The 19809-nt window shown below is 40.5% G+C and overlaps 1 long non-coding RNA gene and 1 pseudogene across 1 annotated transcript; one reads left to right on the top strand and one right to left on the bottom strand.

The window, feature by feature from the left end:
- Positions 1-19809, top strand: part of LOC131765451 (serine/threonine-protein kinase MARK2 pseudogene) — a 36074-nt pseudogene that overhangs the window by 1599 nt on the left and 14666 nt on the right.
- Positions 959-1796, bottom strand: LOC131765455 (uncharacterized). The gene is made up of 3 exons (XR_010835467.1): positions 1714-1796; positions 1529-1599; positions 959-1064 (listed from the first exon to the last, which is right to left on the bottom strand). It is a non-coding gene; the product is annotated as an uncharacterized lncRNA (long non-coding RNA).

The raw sequence follows: 19809 nt of genomic DNA, 5'->3' as shown, positions 1-19809 counted from the left end.
CTCCCCCTCATCTTCTACCTCCTTCCTCTCTCTGGGGAATCGTCCCCTCTTCCCTCTTTTGCAGTCCAGGACCATCTGTTTCCTCTTAGGACCTTATTTTCAGAAGGACATCTGATTTTATCTCTTCATGAATTGTTTTTTAAAAGACAGGAGAACGTGTTGACTTCAGGCAGCTTATATCCTCGGCCCTTCCAAAAGTCCTGCAAGAAGGAAATATCAGGGTCCTGACTACCTGCTTGAAATAAAGGAGGGGAAAAAAACTGGGAGAACAAAATCATTAATATTTCAATACATTGCCTCTCTTTAGGAGGATCAAGATTGTCAAGAGACCCCTTCAGGGAAATTTTGACCTGCATCTGCTACTTTTTCATCTTGCTGTTTGAATCTTTTTTTTTCATACTATGTAACTAAATCTTTTCAAATGTCTATTTCTTTCACTGTGTCAGTCAAAACAGCCATCTATCTCAGAACATCGTTTTTCTCTGCAATGTGTATATACAATTGCTCATGTGAGTTAAACTATGATAAGTTATTTATGTTTGCATAGGCGACATCATTGCCCACATGGAATGGGCATCATTGCCCACAGTAGGCACTCACTATTCAGTGTGTGAAAGACAAAAAAGTCCTTTTAAGCCTAAACTTTTCGTTTGGACTCAGCTCTTTTGATCTTTGTCCGTTCAGTTCTTTTCTCTATTTTCTTAATGTGTACACTATATTCAAGATACAGTCTTAGGCGGTAAGTATAAAAATATCAATAAAGAGAGGTTCTTGCTTTCCAGGAACTCATACATCAGCTTTCTATAATTTAGGGTTTTTGAAATGCTCTGTAGCAACTTTAATTTTTAGTGCTATCTATTTTCTTTTCATTTCAGATAGAGTTTATTTTACTTACCTAGCAAAAGTGGAGACCTTCAAACTTTTACTCCAGTACTTATACCTTTAACATTTCAGGCAACTCTTGCAGTGCTTTGGTGATTCCAGTTACTTTTGTAGGTTTGCGGCTCTTCCAGAGATGTGAAGATTTTCCATAGTCCTCATACTTTGGTGTGATTTGGAATCATCTAGAAAGGTTAAAATTGCAGATTCCACAGCTCCACCTAAAATAGTCAGTAGATAATGAAGTGGATCCCAGGAATATGCATTTTTAACCAGCACTGCTGGTGATTCTGTTGCTACAGACACAATGCAATGGGCAGGTATTGGACTGTTCACTGGGTATGACAGGGAACAGAAAGAAGGGCTTTCCCACTATGTTTATAGTCTTGTGGGAATGATAGTCCCACAACAAAAATCAGGTAAACAAGATAACGACACATTATAGTAAATGAGATGAAGGAATTGAGCAGTTGGTTGAGACAGAGCAAATGGGAATGGTTGCTCTTTTCTCTTCACCTTTATTCCTTTCTTTCTTGATGCCTTAATGATTCATAATGGAAATTTGAAATAAATTTCACACTGTTCATATTTATTGAATAAAGATTTTGCATTTAACCAACTCGGAGTGTTAAAATCAAGAAAGTTTAACCTGCCACATCTTTCTGTCAAAGGCAGTTGCTTTTCCATTCTGTGCTTTCTCAGTTGCCTTGTTCAAGTAGCCTGTAATAATTTAAAAAAATAAAATAAAAAAAGAAATGTCCCAACTCCCAAAAGGTTCAAATATGCCAACAAAAGTAAAACTTCCATTTCTTAAATCATCATCTTTCCACTTACTAAAACATTAGATCTTTTCTTCGTAGTTTGACTAGGGAACTAGCAGTATTTCCAAGAGCCATATTCAAGGGGTTTGGAAGTCTTGCTTGACTCCCTCATGGTGACCACGTTGACTAGGCAGCAGAAAGCATCTGATTCATCTGTACCAACAAAGAATCGTGTGTCATTCTGTTCTATACTTTTCTATAATATAGGAAGAGACTGTGTAAAGAGCAGATGTCTGGACTTGTACAGGACTTTTGATCCTTTATAGCATTACAGCTGTCGCACAGTAGAACATCGCCAGAGTTGGCCGGAAGTCTGCCCTGAAAGTATGATTCCAGACATGTCAAGTGTTTTAGGATATATCAGATGACTGAGAGTGCATTTACCCTTTACTACTTCTCCATAGAAAGTAGCTTTGGGTTTGGAGGTAAACTTTCTAACTCCTAACTAATCTTACTAGAGAAAGTAAGACTTCTAAGCTTTCTCTGTCCTCTCCACTTCCTGATTGCATTTTAGCCTATTCCTCTCTAGCTGGTATTTGGGAAGAGCAAAGAACAACTCAGATGTCTTGAGAAGCAGAGATATGGGATTTATCCACTAAATAATATTTCATAAGCATTCGTTAACTGTCAGGTGCTATGCTAGGCACCTGGAATACAGTGGTGAGCAAAACAGTCATGATGTCTGTGCTCACAGACGTTGCAGTCTCGTGAAGGTGTCAGTCAAAAACACTCAAAATAAGTATGAAATTGCAACAGTGATCAAATCTGTGAAGGATAGGCGCAAGGTAACTTCGGATCCAGAATAAAGAGGCTTGACTTTATCAGGGAAATGAGAAAAATGAGCTAAAATCTGAAGGCTGTAAAGCAATTAACTGGATTAAGACTGTAAGAAAGTGCCTTCCAAGGAGAGAGCAGCATGTAGCAGGAAGGAGCATGGAAAGAAGGAAATTGTCAGAGAAGGCCAGCAGGAGCAGAGAAAGGAAGAGGAAGCACGGTGTGATTTGAAGCTAGTAAAAGAGGCCGTGTTCAGTTTTTTCTATATCCTTAGAGCAATAAGAAGCCACTGAAGCTTTCTTTTCTTTCTTGTTTTTTGTTTGTGTGTTTGTTTGTTGAGGGGGGTACGAAAGAGAGGTGAGGAAGAGGCTAGGGAGATGAGGGCAAGAATGACCTGATCAAATTTATGTGTGAAAGGATGATTTTGGGTGCAATGTAAGAAAAGATTGGAGAGAGAACTAGTAAATGAGTTTAGGAAGGTATTGAATTGATTTGAATGAGCTATTATGAAAGCTTGGAATGGTGATGAGAGAGAGAAAAGCGGATTTAAGAGATATTTAAGAGGCAGAATTGACAGGAGCTGATGATGAACGAAATATAGGAGGGAGGTGAGGCGTGAAGGGTTAGTCCTAGGTTTCTGAGTGCAACTGAAGAGACGGTGATGCCAGTCGCTAAAATAGGGAACAAGCCAATAGGCCCAGATTTGTTGGGGGAAAATAGTTTGATTAGGGGTATACTAAGTTTTGAGGTGCCACTGAATATCCAACAGGCCACTGTAAAGACTGGTACGGAGCTAAGAGAGGAGGTCTGAGTAGAGACGTACGAGTGAGAGGTGTTTCCACATAGTTAGTAATTACAGCTGTGGGAGTAGGGGCGTTGTCCTCACGAGGGAACATTGGGTGAGAAGGGGAGAGTGGGTAGCCCAGTGTCGAGGAACTGCCCAACTTTCTGACTGACTATAGGAAGGCGAAGCTGCATAGGAGACCAAGAAGAAATAGTGAGGAAGGCAGGGAGAGAGAACTTCTCAGAAATAGAGGGAGTGGGCAATAACGTCAGTTACAACTTGAGAGGTTAAGTAAGATGAGGACTAAAAACGCCTGATGATTTAATCACATAGAAGTCACGGTGCACCTTCAAGCTGTGTTAGAGAAGTGACAGTGCTGGCAACCAGGTTGAAGTGGGTTGATAGGGGTGAGGAAACGGAGTTAACAAGTCTGAGAGGTTATATCGTGACTAGAGAAGGGATTCAGTGAGTTTTGGTTTTTGGAGCTTATGGACATAAACAGAAAATATTGATTAATACAAGATGGTTTAAATGAATGATGCAATGAGTGAAACAATCCATAGTGTCCCAAAGAAAAAAAGCAATTTTGAAGACTTGTAGTCATTTGTAGAGCTAACATATCATCCTTACTGTGTACTAAACACTCATGCGTATGCTGTACATGTGTGCATGTGTCAGTCCTTCCAACAACCCGATGAGGTAGATGGTATTATTGTCCTATTTGATATCTAAGGAAACTGGAGCATGGAGCATAGACAGGGTAAGTTATCCCACATCATAAATCTGGTGAATGACAGAGCCAGGATTTGGACCCAGGTAGTCTGATCAGTCTGAGTCTGTGGTCTCACCACCCCACCAGACAACCTCAGTGTCTGCAGTACTACCTCTGCCACATAATGTTATATAATGTCCAGGGTGGCTAGGGTACCATATGACTCCTATCCCTGGCAAGGGCTTCTGGGGATCTGAAGGTGGATAAGACCTCAATACTATGAATATGATTTATGTCTAAAGGCCAGAGTTTAGACGTAAATTGTTTCTTCAATTGATTACTTAATGGTGAGCAGAAAGACAGCATGACTTCAACAAGAAGAGAGCATGCCCAAATCGTTTATTATAGTCCTTAATAGGATGAATAAGGATTTTGACAAAGTGGACCCAGGCGATAGAGTTAAAATTTTTTTCAGATTCATTAAATCTTTAACCTGAGATTTCCTTCCGGGTTAGGAAAAAATTCAATGATTTGAAGATTGTATTTATGTAAGATCCAGTTAACTGAGGATCCACTGTAAAGATGTTTCGAAAACTAGGATTTTTGACATTTATTTTTCTTATATTTAGTCACTGGATAGGACATAAAGGAATTCAATAATCTCTTTCAAGTAGCTTATCGACCATCACCATTTTAATAACTTCTTAGACTTTTCAAGTAAAAAAAAAAGTCTGGAAAATTTTAATACTGCATTGAAATACTTAGAAATAAAAGAACCTGTGAAGCTATGTTTCAAATTTATATGTTTCAGGTCGGATTCTCGTCCTTGTGAAATAGTCAAACAGCCTCGCCATGCACCAGAAGAATATAAACCAAAGCAGGGGGAGATTGATCTTGGTACTACCTACAAATGGCATCTTAATTCTTGTAAAGTGCAGCGTGTGGCAGTAGCTCGGCCTTTGGAGAGACAAGTTAAAAAAGGGAAGTTGGATACTGTCCCGACCTATAAAGGTAACTTGCCATTTCAAAAACTAAAGAGCCAAAAACCAAAAACTTTACTTCCAGCTTTGAGATCTAACATCAGATCATGATTTTGGTGTATTGCCAAACTTAAGTCTCTGTGGCTTAGGAAAAATCTTTTTTCTCTGTTGTCTAAATAGTATTGTATATGAGAAAAAAGCAGACTATTTGCTTGATGGAGAGTTAAGAGACCTGGATTCCTGTCCAAATTCAGCCACTTAATTAGTTTTCTCTATCTCAAACCATGAAAACAAAGGATACCACTGAACAAGCATTATGTCATATTTGTCACATTATGCCACATTTAGTCGGCACTGTTCCTTTCCTTCCATCCCAGCATGAGTTGAAACTTTACTGAGCATACTGGAGCCTTTGAGAAAGTCAAATAAAGAGCAACCCTCTTCTCCATTGAAGTTCTGAACCAAACGATAAAGCAAAAGAGTTAGCAGGTAGAGAACCAAAATACTCCCTTTATACTGACAAAGGCTGGAGTAGAGGGTGAAGCTTGCATCTGTTAGCAGATGGTCCCTGATACTGAACCTCAGAATACAATAGGTTTGTCCACCCAGTGAGACAGTGTTGGAGCACCACCTAGGCAACCTGCTCCTCCAAGACTTCCAGCATGGAATACCTTCTGCCTCCTGGCAACTGACTTGGAAGAGTAAGGACTGTACAACGTATGACCAGTTTCTTCCCAAAAATCAATCTGATTATATAATAGTCTGTTGCTTTTTGGCAGGGGGTGGGGTCCTTTAGTTTTAAACAATAGGCTCTCTTGTTAGTTCATATTTTTTCTGTATTTTTTTTGTTGTTAATAATGTAATTGCATATTTAGGCTTAAAGCCTTTTCACTAGTTATGTGATATAACTGAATGGGTATGTCCTAATATAAAACCCTTTTGTACGAGTGATGCCATCCACGATAAAAGTCATGATTTATACGTTAAACCGGTAATAACAGAATACATACTTTTTCTTTAAATGTCACTCTTACCAGTTTAATGGGTCACTAAAGTATATGGTATCAGTATGCTGTGATCTATATGTCAGCCCAGGAAGGAGATCCGTACAAAGAACACATTTTTAAGACAATGCACATGGTGAACAAATATATTGTTATAATCTAATATAGCATATAGTAATTGCTAAGATATGTATTTATTGGTATGCAGAGGAGATAGTGTATTGTGTAATAATTTGACATAAAAGATAATTGGTGAACCATCTGTACTAGGTCTTTTAAACAACCATAGTAAGATTTTCTTTTCTTTTTTTTTTCCCCACAAAGTCTTTTTAAAAATACAATAGTGATATTCCTTGATGCTGTGACTATTTACATATGAGACACACACATACACAGTAACACTAGTTCTGGCTTCTCATTACCTGGGTTTCCTATAGATTCCTGTACGTCCACTCCCGTAATCCAGTGTTGAGGATTCCTGGGTTCCTTCTAGCCTTCTCTCTCCTCATCTTCCCTAGTGAGGAAAAGTGATTCTTGTATTTCCAGGTTTTCAGGCATGAGACAACAAATACTAAGGGCTGAGGGAATAATTCGTCGTTCTGCGTGATGATTGTACTGCAGGCTTTGTACATACCTACTGCAGGACAGGTCCATAGCTGAAGAGAAATCACAATGGGAAGAGACTCTCTCACTGTCACCTAAGAATTAGAGAACAGAGCAAAGGCAGAAATGGGGTATGATTAAAAACAAGAACGAAAAACTCTATAAGATGGTGAGAAGGGTGACATCTAGATTCTGGAGATGTGGTTCTGTGAAACTGGTGGCTCTTAGACAAACATACCTGCCCCTAGCAGCCTTGCTTTAGAAAGTCATTCAGATTAAAATGTAGATAATGAAAATAGGTCAGTATTTGATTTGATACTTTTTAGGGATGACTCTTCTGTGTGCTGGGCACTATAAGGAATAGAGATCTGAATTGAGCATCGTTGTTGACATTTAGAAACTTTATAGTTGAGTTGAGAAAAAAAGAGCAGTAATAGCCTGAAGAATTAAATAGTCAAAGAGAAATCAAAATATGAGGTATCACAAGAAGAGGCAAATAATTCACTAGAAAATTAACGGAACAATTAGGACTTCAAACAGACTAAGCAAGATATCACTCCAGGCTAGTCTGGGAATGCGTCACAGACTAGTAAGTATTGATATATAGAAAGAGGAGGGATATCCAAAAAGCTAGGATGAGGTGAGCAAAAAAATCATAAAGCCAGAAAGATAAGAGGGTTGTTCAGTGAACATGGTGGGAACCAGAGAATTTCAGGATCTGAGAGATTGGTGTATAGTTCCAAAAATGTAGGTTGAGATCAGATTGTGAAGTCTTGGTTGTCAGACTGAGGCGCTTAACGTTTTTCTAGTAGCCAGTAAAAATTTTTCAGTTCTGCTACCAGATAGGACATAGCAGATGGCAGAAAGCCATTACTTCCACTGAAACAGCTTAAAAACATACATAAATTTTTAAAAATCTCTTTTTAATGGAAGCAAAGAACTAAAATTACAGAGACAGGGGAGCCCTTCCTAGATGAGCTGAGATGGCCAACTGTGTACTTCTCTGGGAGCATTTGTCAGGTCTAGGCCAAGGCTGAAGATTAGGGTAGCATCAGCAGTGGGACTCTCGTAGGGGAAGGGAAACCAGCGGAGCACCTGACATGTAGGCCAGTGTGACCAACCGGAATCTGTAAATACCCCTGATGTGTGGCTGGTTTTCCTTGCGGGATGTCTGCTGAGTCATTAGGGGGCATGGTAGGCTAGAGGACTGAACCTTCTAATCATCAAATCATGTTTAAAAGGAAGCTAACTAACAGAACATTGGTTTCCCAAGGGCAAAACCAATTTTCTATGGTAGAAAAAAATGTTTATGAGAGCTGAAAAAAAAATCATGTTTTAAATTTTTAAACGAGATTTAGAAAATTTGTTACAGGAAATCAGGATTTTTGTTTTTAAATTTTATTTATTTATTTATGGCCGCACTGGGTCTTCTTTTCTGTGCGCGGGCTTCCTCTAGTTGCGGCGAGCGGGGGCCACTCTTCATCGCGGTGCGTGGGCCTCTCACTGTCGCGGCCTATGTTGTTGAGAAGCACAGGCTCCAGACGTGCAGGCTCAGTAGTTGTGGCTCATGGGCCCAGCTGCTCCGCGGCATGTGGGATCTTCCCAGACCAGGGCTCGAACCCTTGTCCCCTGCATTGGCAGACAGACTGTCAGCCACTGCACGACCAGGGAAGCCCCAGGAAATCAGGATTTTAAAACCCATTTTGTATTAATATTTTAACCAAGATTGTCCTTTAATATGCATTCTGAGAGTTGCATAATGTACATTCCCATCCGAACTCTTTTAATCCAAACATACTTTCTGGTAGCTTGTTGCCTCAATCTACTATCATTTGTACATGTGTTTATAATTATGGCAATTATAGGGTTATTCATATATGAGTTATTTATAAGTGCTTTAGGACTAATAGAACACCATTGAAAATGATACATGCATGATACATGCATTCTTTTCATTGAAAATGATACATGGATTCTTTTTTCAAGAAAACAGTATTTTTTTTCCTTAGATTTCAAGGCATCTGCATAGTGTACCCTGAGTCAAGTTTTGGTTGGCAGTGTCAAGATGGCTGCACTGCTCCTCGCTGTGTTCAAGTTAGAAAGAGGCATTGTGGTGTGACAAGTAAAGGCTCTGTGGCTTGGGAATCAAAGCACCTGTGTTCAAGTTTCAGTGACACCAGTTTCTACTTGTGCCATCCTAGGTAAGTGACTCTTGTCTTTGAGGCTCAGTGTCTTCATTTGTAAAAGAATTACGTGCTCTGCCTACCTCTCAGAAGTTTTGCTCTGAGCATCAGGTCATGTGATACAACATAATGCGTAAACTAAAAGTGCTAACCAAATGTCAGAGATTATTAATAAGTCACTCAGTCTCTTTCCGTACCTGTTTCTCTGTTTTCAAATTAGGAGAATTACCTACTCAATACTCACTTTCTGTCCTGTAGCAAGGACTGTAAAATAACCTAATCTGCTTCGAGCTTCCGAGTAGTATGATTTCTGAGACGAGACTTGCCCTCTAAAGCTTCACAAGCACCCTAGAAGTTGTTACAGAGAATGGAGAGCTTGGATGGGGGGGAATAATGTGTTTCGAATGACAGTACTTCCAAAAAGGGAAAAGCACTTGCGAGAGTAGTTTAAGGAATGACTGACAGCTCTGAAGAAAATTTTCACGGTTACCGCAGGTAATTATGCACCTAATTGCTGCTCCCAGAATCACGATGCAGAAGAAGAATCAGGCTTGGTATGGGCACAATTATGTCCTCCTCCTCCTCCAGTGTGAAGAGAAATGCCAAGAAGGGAAGGAGGGAAGGAATGGTGCCATTAAGTGAAGTAGAAAGAACAGACTGCAATTATAAATGCTGAGACTTTCCTAATGAATTAAACTCTTAGTGGGTGTTTTTTCTTTGATCAATGATGCATTATGGGATAATATGATTTATTTTATCTTTTTAGTCTTTAGTAGCTTTAGAACTGTTTCAAAATATATACTTAACTGAGAACAAGTCCATCAACATTTGGTTAAAATATTTTTCATTATGTGGAAGTAGTTTGTTTTTATTTACTTTCGTACTAATTAGGGAAAATTATGTTGACTTGATATATTAGTCATATTAATAGAGCATCATTAAATGAATTTTCATGAAATCATTTCTGCAACAGATCTTCTCTGGAAAAGATTAAAGAATAAAGTATTTTCCAGGTTAAGCTCTACATAATACACACACACACAAACACACACACAGAGTCACACAACATTTTAACAGCACTGGAAACTAGTAATATTATTATTTAACCATCTGCCAGATTTAGAATGAATTTCCACTAAGCCAAACTTGGATAAATCGGATGAAGGAAGGAGGGCATTTGGAGACAAAATTTCCACCCCCACCCCATCCCATCTCCATCCTGTCTCCCTGCATGTCGTTGTTGTGGAGAATGAGAGCACAGAATGAGACAGAAAGGCTTTGTAGTTTATAAACCCTGCAGGGACAACAACGCTAAGAGTGCACCCTGATGTAAACCGCGGACTTTGGGTGAATGATTATGCTGTGTTAATGTCAAGTCACCCATTGTGACACATGTACCCTGTGGTGCAGGCTATTAATAGTGGCAGGCTGTGCATCTGTGGGGGCAGGAGGTACAGGGTTACTCTCTGTACTCTCCACTCAATTTTGTTCTGAACCTAAAACTGCTCTAAAAAACAAAGAATATTAAAAAAACAAAGACTGCATGGCAGGAAGAAAGGAGGGGAGTGTTCACCAGTCAGAGGTTGGGAAGCCCGTACCCCAGCCCCTGAATACATCAGATTTAGACTTCCTTTCATACAAAACTATCTAAGGCCCTGTCTGAGAATCGCTGTGTGAGAGGAGTCTGGTAATATGAAGCGAAGAGGAGACCTCAGAACATTAATCAGAGAAGGGGAAGGTGAACCTTGTCATCATAAGTTAGCAAACTTCAAAAAGGCTGTTTAAAAAGAGTGCTGATAATGTACCTTTCAAAGGGTCACAGTGTCCAATAAAACATGAAGAAACGTCCATTTTGTTAAGGCTTTAGCTTTTCTTCTCTCTCCACTCATTGGTGTTTTACATGGATGGGTAGAGTTTCACCCCATGTCACAGACCTAGGACTTTCACCAATGTCGCCCCTCCCCATCCTCCCCTTCAACAGGGCACACAGTTTGATAGCTGCCAGGGCTATCTCTCCATCACCTCCAATGTCCCCATCAGTTCTTCTTTATTTGTAGCCATTATGGAACTATAATGACCAATGACACAGATTTGGAGCAACTGGAACACTCGTATGTCGTTAGTGGGAACAGCCACTTTGGAAAACAGTTTGCTAGTTTCTTATAAACATGCACATACCATGTAAGCCAGCAAATCCACTCCTTGGTATTTATCAAAGAAGAATGAAAACTTAGTTTTACATAAAAGCCTGTATGTGAATGTTTATAGAATTTTATTCATAATCACCCCACGCTGGAAACAACCCCTAGGTCTTTTAACTGGAAAAATGATACACCTCTATAGTATACCCATACCAAGCCAATTCAAGGAACAAACTATTGATTCACCCAATATCATGCATGAATCTTAAATGTCTTTTGGTCAGTGAAAGAAGCCTCAAAGGCCACATAATGTATGATCCCACTCGCATGAAACTCTGGAAAAGGTAAAATTATATGGACAGAAAATAAATAAATGCCAGGGGGTGGGGGGTGGAGAAATTATTGACCACCAAGAATCAAGATAAGGGAATCTGTGAGGTGATGGAACCGTTATGTAAGAAACTGTGCTGGTCGACAAACAACTCTGAATTTGTCAAAACTCTTAGAACTGTAAACCACAGAGGCAATTTGACTGCATGTAAAATTATAAAAACCATCACCAGGAGGTGGGGAGACTGCAAGGAGGAATGCAGACTGTGATAAATGAGGATGACTGTACTGCGAATGAATCACATAACCAAACTGCAGGGGGTGGGAAGGAATGGGATGACCTAAGTCACTCTGGAAGTGGGTTCTCACTGGACACCATAAGGCAGTAGACAAAAAGAATACTATACAAATACTGTACTCTAGTTGGTAATTTCTTGTTTTGCTTTCACAGGGGTATGTGTTAGCAGCTCTGAAACTACATGTATAATAAGGTCAAACCAAGAAAATATATTGCAGATAATGAAAGCCAGGCTTCTCCCTGTCAGAGAAAGAAGTTGACAAACAAGAAAAAGGTATGGACTATAATAATAACCCTATGTGCTGGAATGGCATTCAAGGTTTCAGTATGAATGCATAGATACAGGAAAAAAAAATTGTGTGTGTGCGTGCACATGCACGCATATTCAAGGATTAGTGTATACGCAGTCAACCTTTTAACCCTCCCAATGGCCAAAGCTAGACTGCTTTGAGCAACAAAATAATGATAGTGTTGGATTTCAACCCCTAAATATATATCTAGATACAGATATCTAGATATAGATATCTATAGATATCTATAACTATATCTAGATATATAGATATATATGCATCCCCTGGAGTCTATATGGATATACATAAAGTGCATAAATGGGGAAGAAGGGACAACTCTTCCCTTCCAAAGGATTCCAATTAGCAGAAGTAGAAGGAACGAAGAAAATAGAAGGTCACGATTAGAACAACTTCGTAATAATTGTTGTAGGCACAATCCACGGTGGATGCTAACATTAAGGGATAGTATTTTAAGAAGAAGCAGAATATTTGTACAGTGTCAAAGTATTGTCTCTAAAATAAGTATTTATTTATTACAAAGAGAAAAATAGTAACTTAATAGACAGGAAACTTGGCAGAAACTACCTGAACCAAGGATCAAGTCACTAGTAATAGGACTTATTGACATATTGTTCCCCCTGTTAGTATGTATTAAGAAGGGCAATAATGCATAACCTCACTCTAATCTTGAGAAAACACTAGATAACCCCAGATTGAGGGACATTCTACAAAACCTGTAGCCAGTGTCATGGTCAAAAGCGTCAAGATCATGAAAGACAAGAAGAAATTGAGGAAGCATCACAGATTGGAGGAGGCTAGAGAGGCAAGGCAACAAAACACAATGTGGGATCCTGGATTAGACCTTGGGCAGAATAAAGGACAATAGTGGAAAAATGGTAAAATCCCAAAATGTTGATATGTAAAAGCCAGAATATTTGGGATTTCATCACACTGTACATGAGAGAGGACCCAAGCCTTACATTAGTGTTTAGATTGTAAAATGTGGACTTTTTTCGGTGTCCTTGTGGAGTTACTAAAGATTACAAAGTATTTCAAACTGCCAAGAAAATAGAGGGGATTTCCTAGAAAAATTTATCTGAGTTGGAAATAAAGTTGTAACTTTTCCACTGTCCCGATAATGCTGTCCACTGCTTGTAACCTATGTAGGCTTTAGAGAAGGAAGGAAGGGAGGGAGGGAGGGAAGGAAGGGGAAAGAGGGAAAGAGTCAAGGAGAAAAGGAGGAAAGGACAGAAGGAAGGAAAGAAAGAAAAGGAAAGAAGGAAGTAGTACACTGTTGAGATCTCTGAGGTGTCCCATTACTTATCTTCTGTGTGGCTCAGCCTCATTAGGCTAACACAGTCTTACAAGTTACTGTAAAATGGTTGATTTTTGTCTTCATCAAGTGACCTTGGAAACTCCAAGGCCTGTAGCAAATGAAGGGGAATTTCAATTCCAGCACCATGAATGTTTTCTAGAAAGACTCACTGCTCATCTTGAAGCACTATACACTTGACCCTTGCACAATGTGGGAGTTGGGGCGCCACCCTTCCCCGCCATGGAAAATCCACGTATATGTGTAGTTGGCCCTCCGTATATTCAGTTCCTCCGTATCCGAGGTTCCACATCCACATATTCAACCAACCTTGGATAGTGCAGTATTTACTAGTCATAGAAATCTGTGTGTAAGCGGATGCAAGCAGTTCAAACCCACAACTGTATAAGAGAAGGAAGCTATTAAAAGCGGTTACTCACCAACCGCTGCTAAAAAGTGTCTGTGTGCAGACATCTCAAATCCATCCCTAACCTCCTCACAACAGCCAAAACTCAAGGTGGGTGAGCGCCTTCTGCTCCTGCTCTCCCAGCTACCACCCACTTCCGTACCTGCTTCAGGCTGCCCGTTTGGAACTTCTGGCCACTCTTTCCTGCCCTTGACATTCTTTTAGGTGTGATTCACATGAAGTAAATGACTGGGATGAGGCAGTGAGAGTGAATCTCTGTGTGATCCGCTCTGAATCCTGTAACCCACACCCCAAAGACAGCCCAGGGCACTGAGCCCAGCAGGGTTGCTCCTGGACTCGGAGAGGCAGCCAAGGGGACCATACCCAAGGCCACCACAACCTGAATGCAGATAAGTCACCTGCCTTTGTAAGGATGCCGCTGAATAATCAAAGTACATTTATTTCTGAATTCCTAGTCAGGATCATAAAAGAGAAACACTAACTCTTAGGTGATAGAAACAGTAGTAAAATACAGTACACAGGAAAGTCATTTGAATGATAACGAGACAAAAGGTACAACAGCAAATGAAAAATAGCAACTTTAAATACAAAGTGAAGCAGTTTAATAAGAGATGTTGTTAATAAGAAAAATACATTTCCCCTGTCTTTATTACATACTGTACAAAATAAAATATTGCACCTTTGAGTCATATAATAAATATATACAAAGAGTATTGTACAAATGATCTCTCTTTTAATTTAAAAAGCCTTCAACAATCAAGTGTGATTGCGATGAACAACTCACAGGCTGGTGTGACCTCGTCACGTTCCCGCCCCCATTCCCAACCACCAAACCCTCCACGTACAGTAGCGTCCATCCCAGTGTCAGTGAGGCTGCAGTTAACGAACAAGAGACCTGGTGCTCAGGATATGGCAGAGAGACTCAGCAAGCTTGTCCACAGACAAATCCAAAGCCAGAACGCACTGCTCACTTATGAGTGACTGCGGACTAGGGCCAGCACACCTGCTTCGGGTAACTTTGCTGCCGACAGGCTATAGGCAACATGTGCACAGGCAGCTGGGACCCCGAATAAAGAAGTATGACCACTTATTTGGGGTTGTGTGCCATCTAAAGCCATAACTGGTAGAATGTTAAGGTAAGAGCCCCCTAACCAAATCAGCTTTAGAACTTACAATTAAATACTAGTTCCCAATGCCTTCAGCAGCAACATCTTCTCCAAACTTTACCTCCACCCTGACGCCATCACTAATGCCAGCATTGGCACGATCCAAACCCAAACCAATTCTGGCCTAACCCTAAGCCATAAAGCCAACTCTAGCCTTAACAATAACTTAACCTCCATTTTTCTCACCTGACCCAAGGCTAAAACTAAAATGAACCCTAAACTTATTCAACAAATCCTAACTCTGACTCCTCATCCTAACTGTACCTTCCAGCCTAACCCTAATTCACTTTGGATTTACTGAAAAATCGGTTCAAATTAAAACAATTATTTACTATAAACAGCTCTTTTCAGCTATCATGTTTCATTGTTAGATTACTTTCTCATAATTTTTCCAAAATAAAAATCCTTAGGAATTCTATCTTATGCATAAATTAGGTCTAACAAGGCTTTGATTTTTCTGTTTGTGTGCAAGAGAATAGTGCTGAGAAAAGTCTCATTCACAGCTCTTAAAAGAACGCTTTGAATATACTTCAAAATCAGTAGAAGAGGTTAACTTTCCCTCTCCTTTAATTTCCAAGATGCCGCATTTGGTCACAGATCCATTTCCGTAGTTGTGAAAATGGCAGCAATGTTTCCTCTGTGTTTTCTTCCCTAAGTTCTCTGAGAGCAAGGACAAGATGCCATTCTCCCAGGATGCCTGGATCAGTCAGGGTCACAAGCCTGTCCAGAGCGATTGTCTCCTTTTCACAGACTAAACGTAAGGGTCCATAAAAATGCCATTAGAGCCAACATCTTAACAACTACTGGCCAGAGCTTCTAAAATGTAAATGCCTTATAAGCCTGTTGCAACCCTACAACTGAGAGAAGTCATCAGTTGCCGTGTTTCTCAAGCCTTCAGGATGTCATACTCTGTAATAGTCTATAAACACAGACCTACTAGAGCATGGACTTGAGGATATGGGGATGAGGAAGGGTAAGCTGTGACGAAGTGAGAGAGTGGCATGGACATGTATATACTACCAAATGTAGGGTGGATAGCTAGTGGGAAGCAGCCGCATGGCACAGGGAGATCAGCTCCGTGCTTTGTGACCACCTAGAGGGGTGGGATAGGGAGGGTGGGAGGGAGGGAGACACAAGAGGGAAGAGATAAGGGAACATATGTTTAAGTATAACTGATTCACTTTGTTGTAAAGCAGAAACTAACACACCATTGTAAAGCAATTATACTCCAATAAAGATGTTAAAAAAAAAATCACAGGAAGAAGCAGCTCATGACAATGCACAGGTGATCTTGGTGATTTCCTGATTAGAAGGACATGACGAGGTCCCACGTACAATGGTGTGCCTGCTACAGTATTTTATGTTAGTCCTGGAACATATCATTTAAAAGAGTTTCAATTAAAAACCGGCCATGAGGAAATGACAGTCCCAAATTTTAACAGTGGTGATTTTGCATCTTCTGATTGTAGACTCTAGAGGGTTTTTTTGTAAAGAAATACATGTTTTTGTGCCAGCTACATGGGGAAGAGAGCTTTTACATTTTGTTTCATCTTCACAGCAGCATTAGGACCCCCCTGCAAAGTTTTATCCTTCTTTCTTTTTTTCTTTTTTTTTTTTTTAAATTTTATCCTTCTTGACATGACTGACAGCACCTTTGTTTGTAGAGGTCTAATGAACACAAATTAAGATGCTTTACAAACGTACAGTAGTGAGTTGTGTCTGTGCAGCCTCTTGCAAAAAAATACATATATATATATCCATTTAACACATAGCACATTAGAGACCTAGTTTAAAAACATGCTTGATTTTATGAAAAGCGGGAAACTGAGATCACAGAGGGAAGCAAAGAAGCTAGGCTTGGGTTAGGGCCACTGCTTGGCACTGGAGTCAGAAGTGCCCTGGACTCACTTCTTAGCTGGGCCAAGTGGCTTCTTGATGCCCTCCGGGGACGTCACAGCCCTTCAGGCCACCTCTTCCTCCCAGTGCTGACAACAGCACTAGCTTCTGGGGTGTCATGAACCCCAGGGAAAACTTATCAAAGCTATAGACCTCTCCCTAGAAAACTATATATGATTCCATTTCCACATAACTTCAGGGCATTTACACACCTGCCCAATCCCATCCAAGGAAGCCTCGTCTGAGGGGCTGAAACTCCAAAGCAGAAAGAGGCTGTGGAGAGGCTCCCGGTGCTCGTTAGAAGGCCACCGACCACCCTACTCAGGCAACTATTTTTTTTCTCTAAAGAACACTAAGTTGCATTCACATCAAAGCAGCTAATCTCCTGATGTCCCAAGATACCACATCCGTTCAGAACAGCCCTGTGGGCGAGACCCTGACAAGGTTGGCTCCATGCGGTCCGGTTTGCACAAGGCTTCGGGGTGGTCACAGTACCTGAGAGGGGTACGTACTATCACAGGAAGGCCCCAGGCAGTGCCGCCAGGAAGAGGGTTTCTTCCCCGGTTCGCGGCATCTCTCAGCCACCGTCTTGCAGCTCCTCGTGTGGACACAGTCCACCTTCCGAGACTGGAAGCTCTGACCACAGGCTGACGTACAGGGTCTCCAAGGGCCTGCGCGCCAACATGCGTCACAAGCCCCCGACGAGCAGTTCCTCCAAAAGGTGGGTCTGAAATGAGAAAAACAAACAAAAAAGTGGACAACAGGAGAAAGTGGGGTGTCACTTCTTGCTGGGATCAAGCCTTTTACTGTACTGTACTTTCCGTATAGCAAAGGCTTGACAATTCGGACCTTATTCAACAGGAAACTCATCTGCATTGCTCCTGGCTGACTAAGCAAAGTGGTGGAGGAATCACAACCTCAGTAGAGGCGAGCAAACCACGTGTTTCCATGAGCCTCCGGCACCACATCAAGGCACGCACCTCAAAAGACACAGTCTCCTGATGAGCTGGAGCAGATCGATTTAGGCAAGGAAGAGAAGAATGACACATTTGTTAACAAACTGTAAGCTCTGTTAAATAAGCACTTGAAATAGATTCTGGTATGAGTATGAATTTGTGAGCAATCTTCTCTGCTAAGAGGAGTGCTCTAGTTTACATTTAGGACACACTCTTAACTCGTGGTGAGAGCTAACAAAGACCTTCTGGGAAGAGGGGTCTACCTCTAGCCTCCTTTTCCTTTAAGACAGAACAGAAAGTAATGCCCTCTGTTTTGTTGTTGTCAACAAGGGTCCACTGTATGTGTATATTTATTTGACAACCATGTGCCAGAGAATTTTCCGAATACTTTACATAGATTGACTCCTTTAATCCTCACAACTACCCTACACAGTAGCTACTTAATTTTTTTAATTGAAGTATCATTGATTTACAATATTATATTAGCTTCAGGTGTACAATGTAGTGATTCAATATTTTTATACTTTATACTCCATTTAAAGTTATTATAAAATACTGGCTATATTCCCTGTGCTGTGCATTACATCCTTGTACCTTACTTATTTTATACCTACTGGTTGACACCTCTCAGTCTCTTAGCCCTGTCTTGCCCCTCCTCCATGACTTTCCCCCCACTGGTAACCACTAGTTTGTCTCTGAATCTATGAGTCTGTTTCTGTTAGAGTCATTTGTTTTATTTTTGAGATTCCACATATAAGTGACAGCATATGATATTTGTCTTTCTCTGTCTGACTTGCTTCCCTAAGCATATATACACTCCAGGTCTATCCATGTTGCTGCAAATGGCAAAATCTCATTTTTTATAGCTGAGTAATATTTCACTGTATATGTACCACATCTCCTTTATCCATTCATCTGTTGATGGTTACTTAGGTTGTTTCCATATCTTGGCTATTATAAATAATACTGCTCTGAAAATTGGGGTCCCTATATCTTTTTGAATTTATGTTTTCATTTTCTTCAGATTTATACCCAGGAGTGGAATTGCTATATCATCTGGTAGTTCTCTTGTTAGCTTGTTAAGGAGTCTCCATACTGTTTTCCATAGCGGCTGCACTAATTGACATTCCCACTCACAGTGTACAAGTGTTGGCTTTTCCCATCCTCAGCAACATTTATTACTTGTTGTCTTTTTGACAACAGATATTCTGACAGGTGTGAGGTGATACTTCATTCTGGTTTTGATCTGCATTTCCCTGATGATTAGTGATGTTCAGCATCTTTTCATGTGCCTGTTGAATCCCCTCTGATTTTTGAAAAGACATTTACCCTGGATGGTGAGCCACCTTAGTGTACCCACTTTGGGGTATCTGCTCTTGTTCCCTAAGGCAGGGCTCCTGGAACTGATGTATTTGTACCACATGAGAATGTCTCACCGTCCCCTAAGATGACTGGAAGAGGACCCTAACCTGAGCTAGTTCAATCACTGTCTTTCTCCCAGGAATCTGGAAGTTGCTGGAACAAGACATATAAACCTGAAGGCTGGAGTAGTGGTGGCCATACTCTGCCACATGGGCCAGAGAAGTACAGTAAAATAACATTCAGAAAGAACAAAGAGTGAAGCAGACACACACGGAGCTGCAGAGCTGAGAGGAGAAATAACTCCTCCTCATTTCTTGGTTACAGTCCTTCCTGAGGTGTCACGGCATTATCCCTTTGGATCGAGACATTTTTGTGTTCCTATAAAAGGCTCCCTATCAGTGCACATAATCCGTAAGGAGTGTTGAAACATCACTGGAAATGTAATTAGATGGAGAAAATTCTGATCACCTGAACTTCTCTAAGAGACTATTACACATAGTTGGAAGCAATAGTTTGATTAGCCAGTTAGGGGGAGACTCTATTAAAGGGTTTACTTAATACTGTCCCATCAAGCTGTTGATAAGACTTATAAGAGGAAAAGGGATGAGTGTGTCCGCTTAACTGCAGGGTTTTTGTTTTCTCCAGTGGGTATGAACCTCAGGGGGGCGAGAAGTTGAGTTGCTTTGGACAAGAGGGCAGAGACTGAGTACTCTTCAGCCATCCCCTATGCAGAGATCAGCTTTTCTACTGAGAACAGTTGAAGAAATAGTCCAAGAATACTCAAAGAAAACGTTTGATAAGATGCCAAATTGTTCTATGTGAGAATGGTGGTCCTATCTTAATAAGATATTTCCCACCCTCTTTGTATAACTAATTCCAAGTTGACTTTTG

The sequence above is a fragment of the Kogia breviceps genome, chromosome 11, assembly GCF_026419965.1.
Source record: "Kogia breviceps isolate mKogBre1 chromosome 11, mKogBre1 haplotype 1, whole genome shotgun sequence".
NCBI classification, from domain to species: Eukaryota; Metazoa; Chordata; class Mammalia; order Artiodactyla; family Physeteridae; genus Kogia; species Kogia breviceps.
The sequence above is the reverse complement of the archived record's forward strand: the minus strand, read 5'-3'. Positions and strand labels throughout refer to the sequence as shown.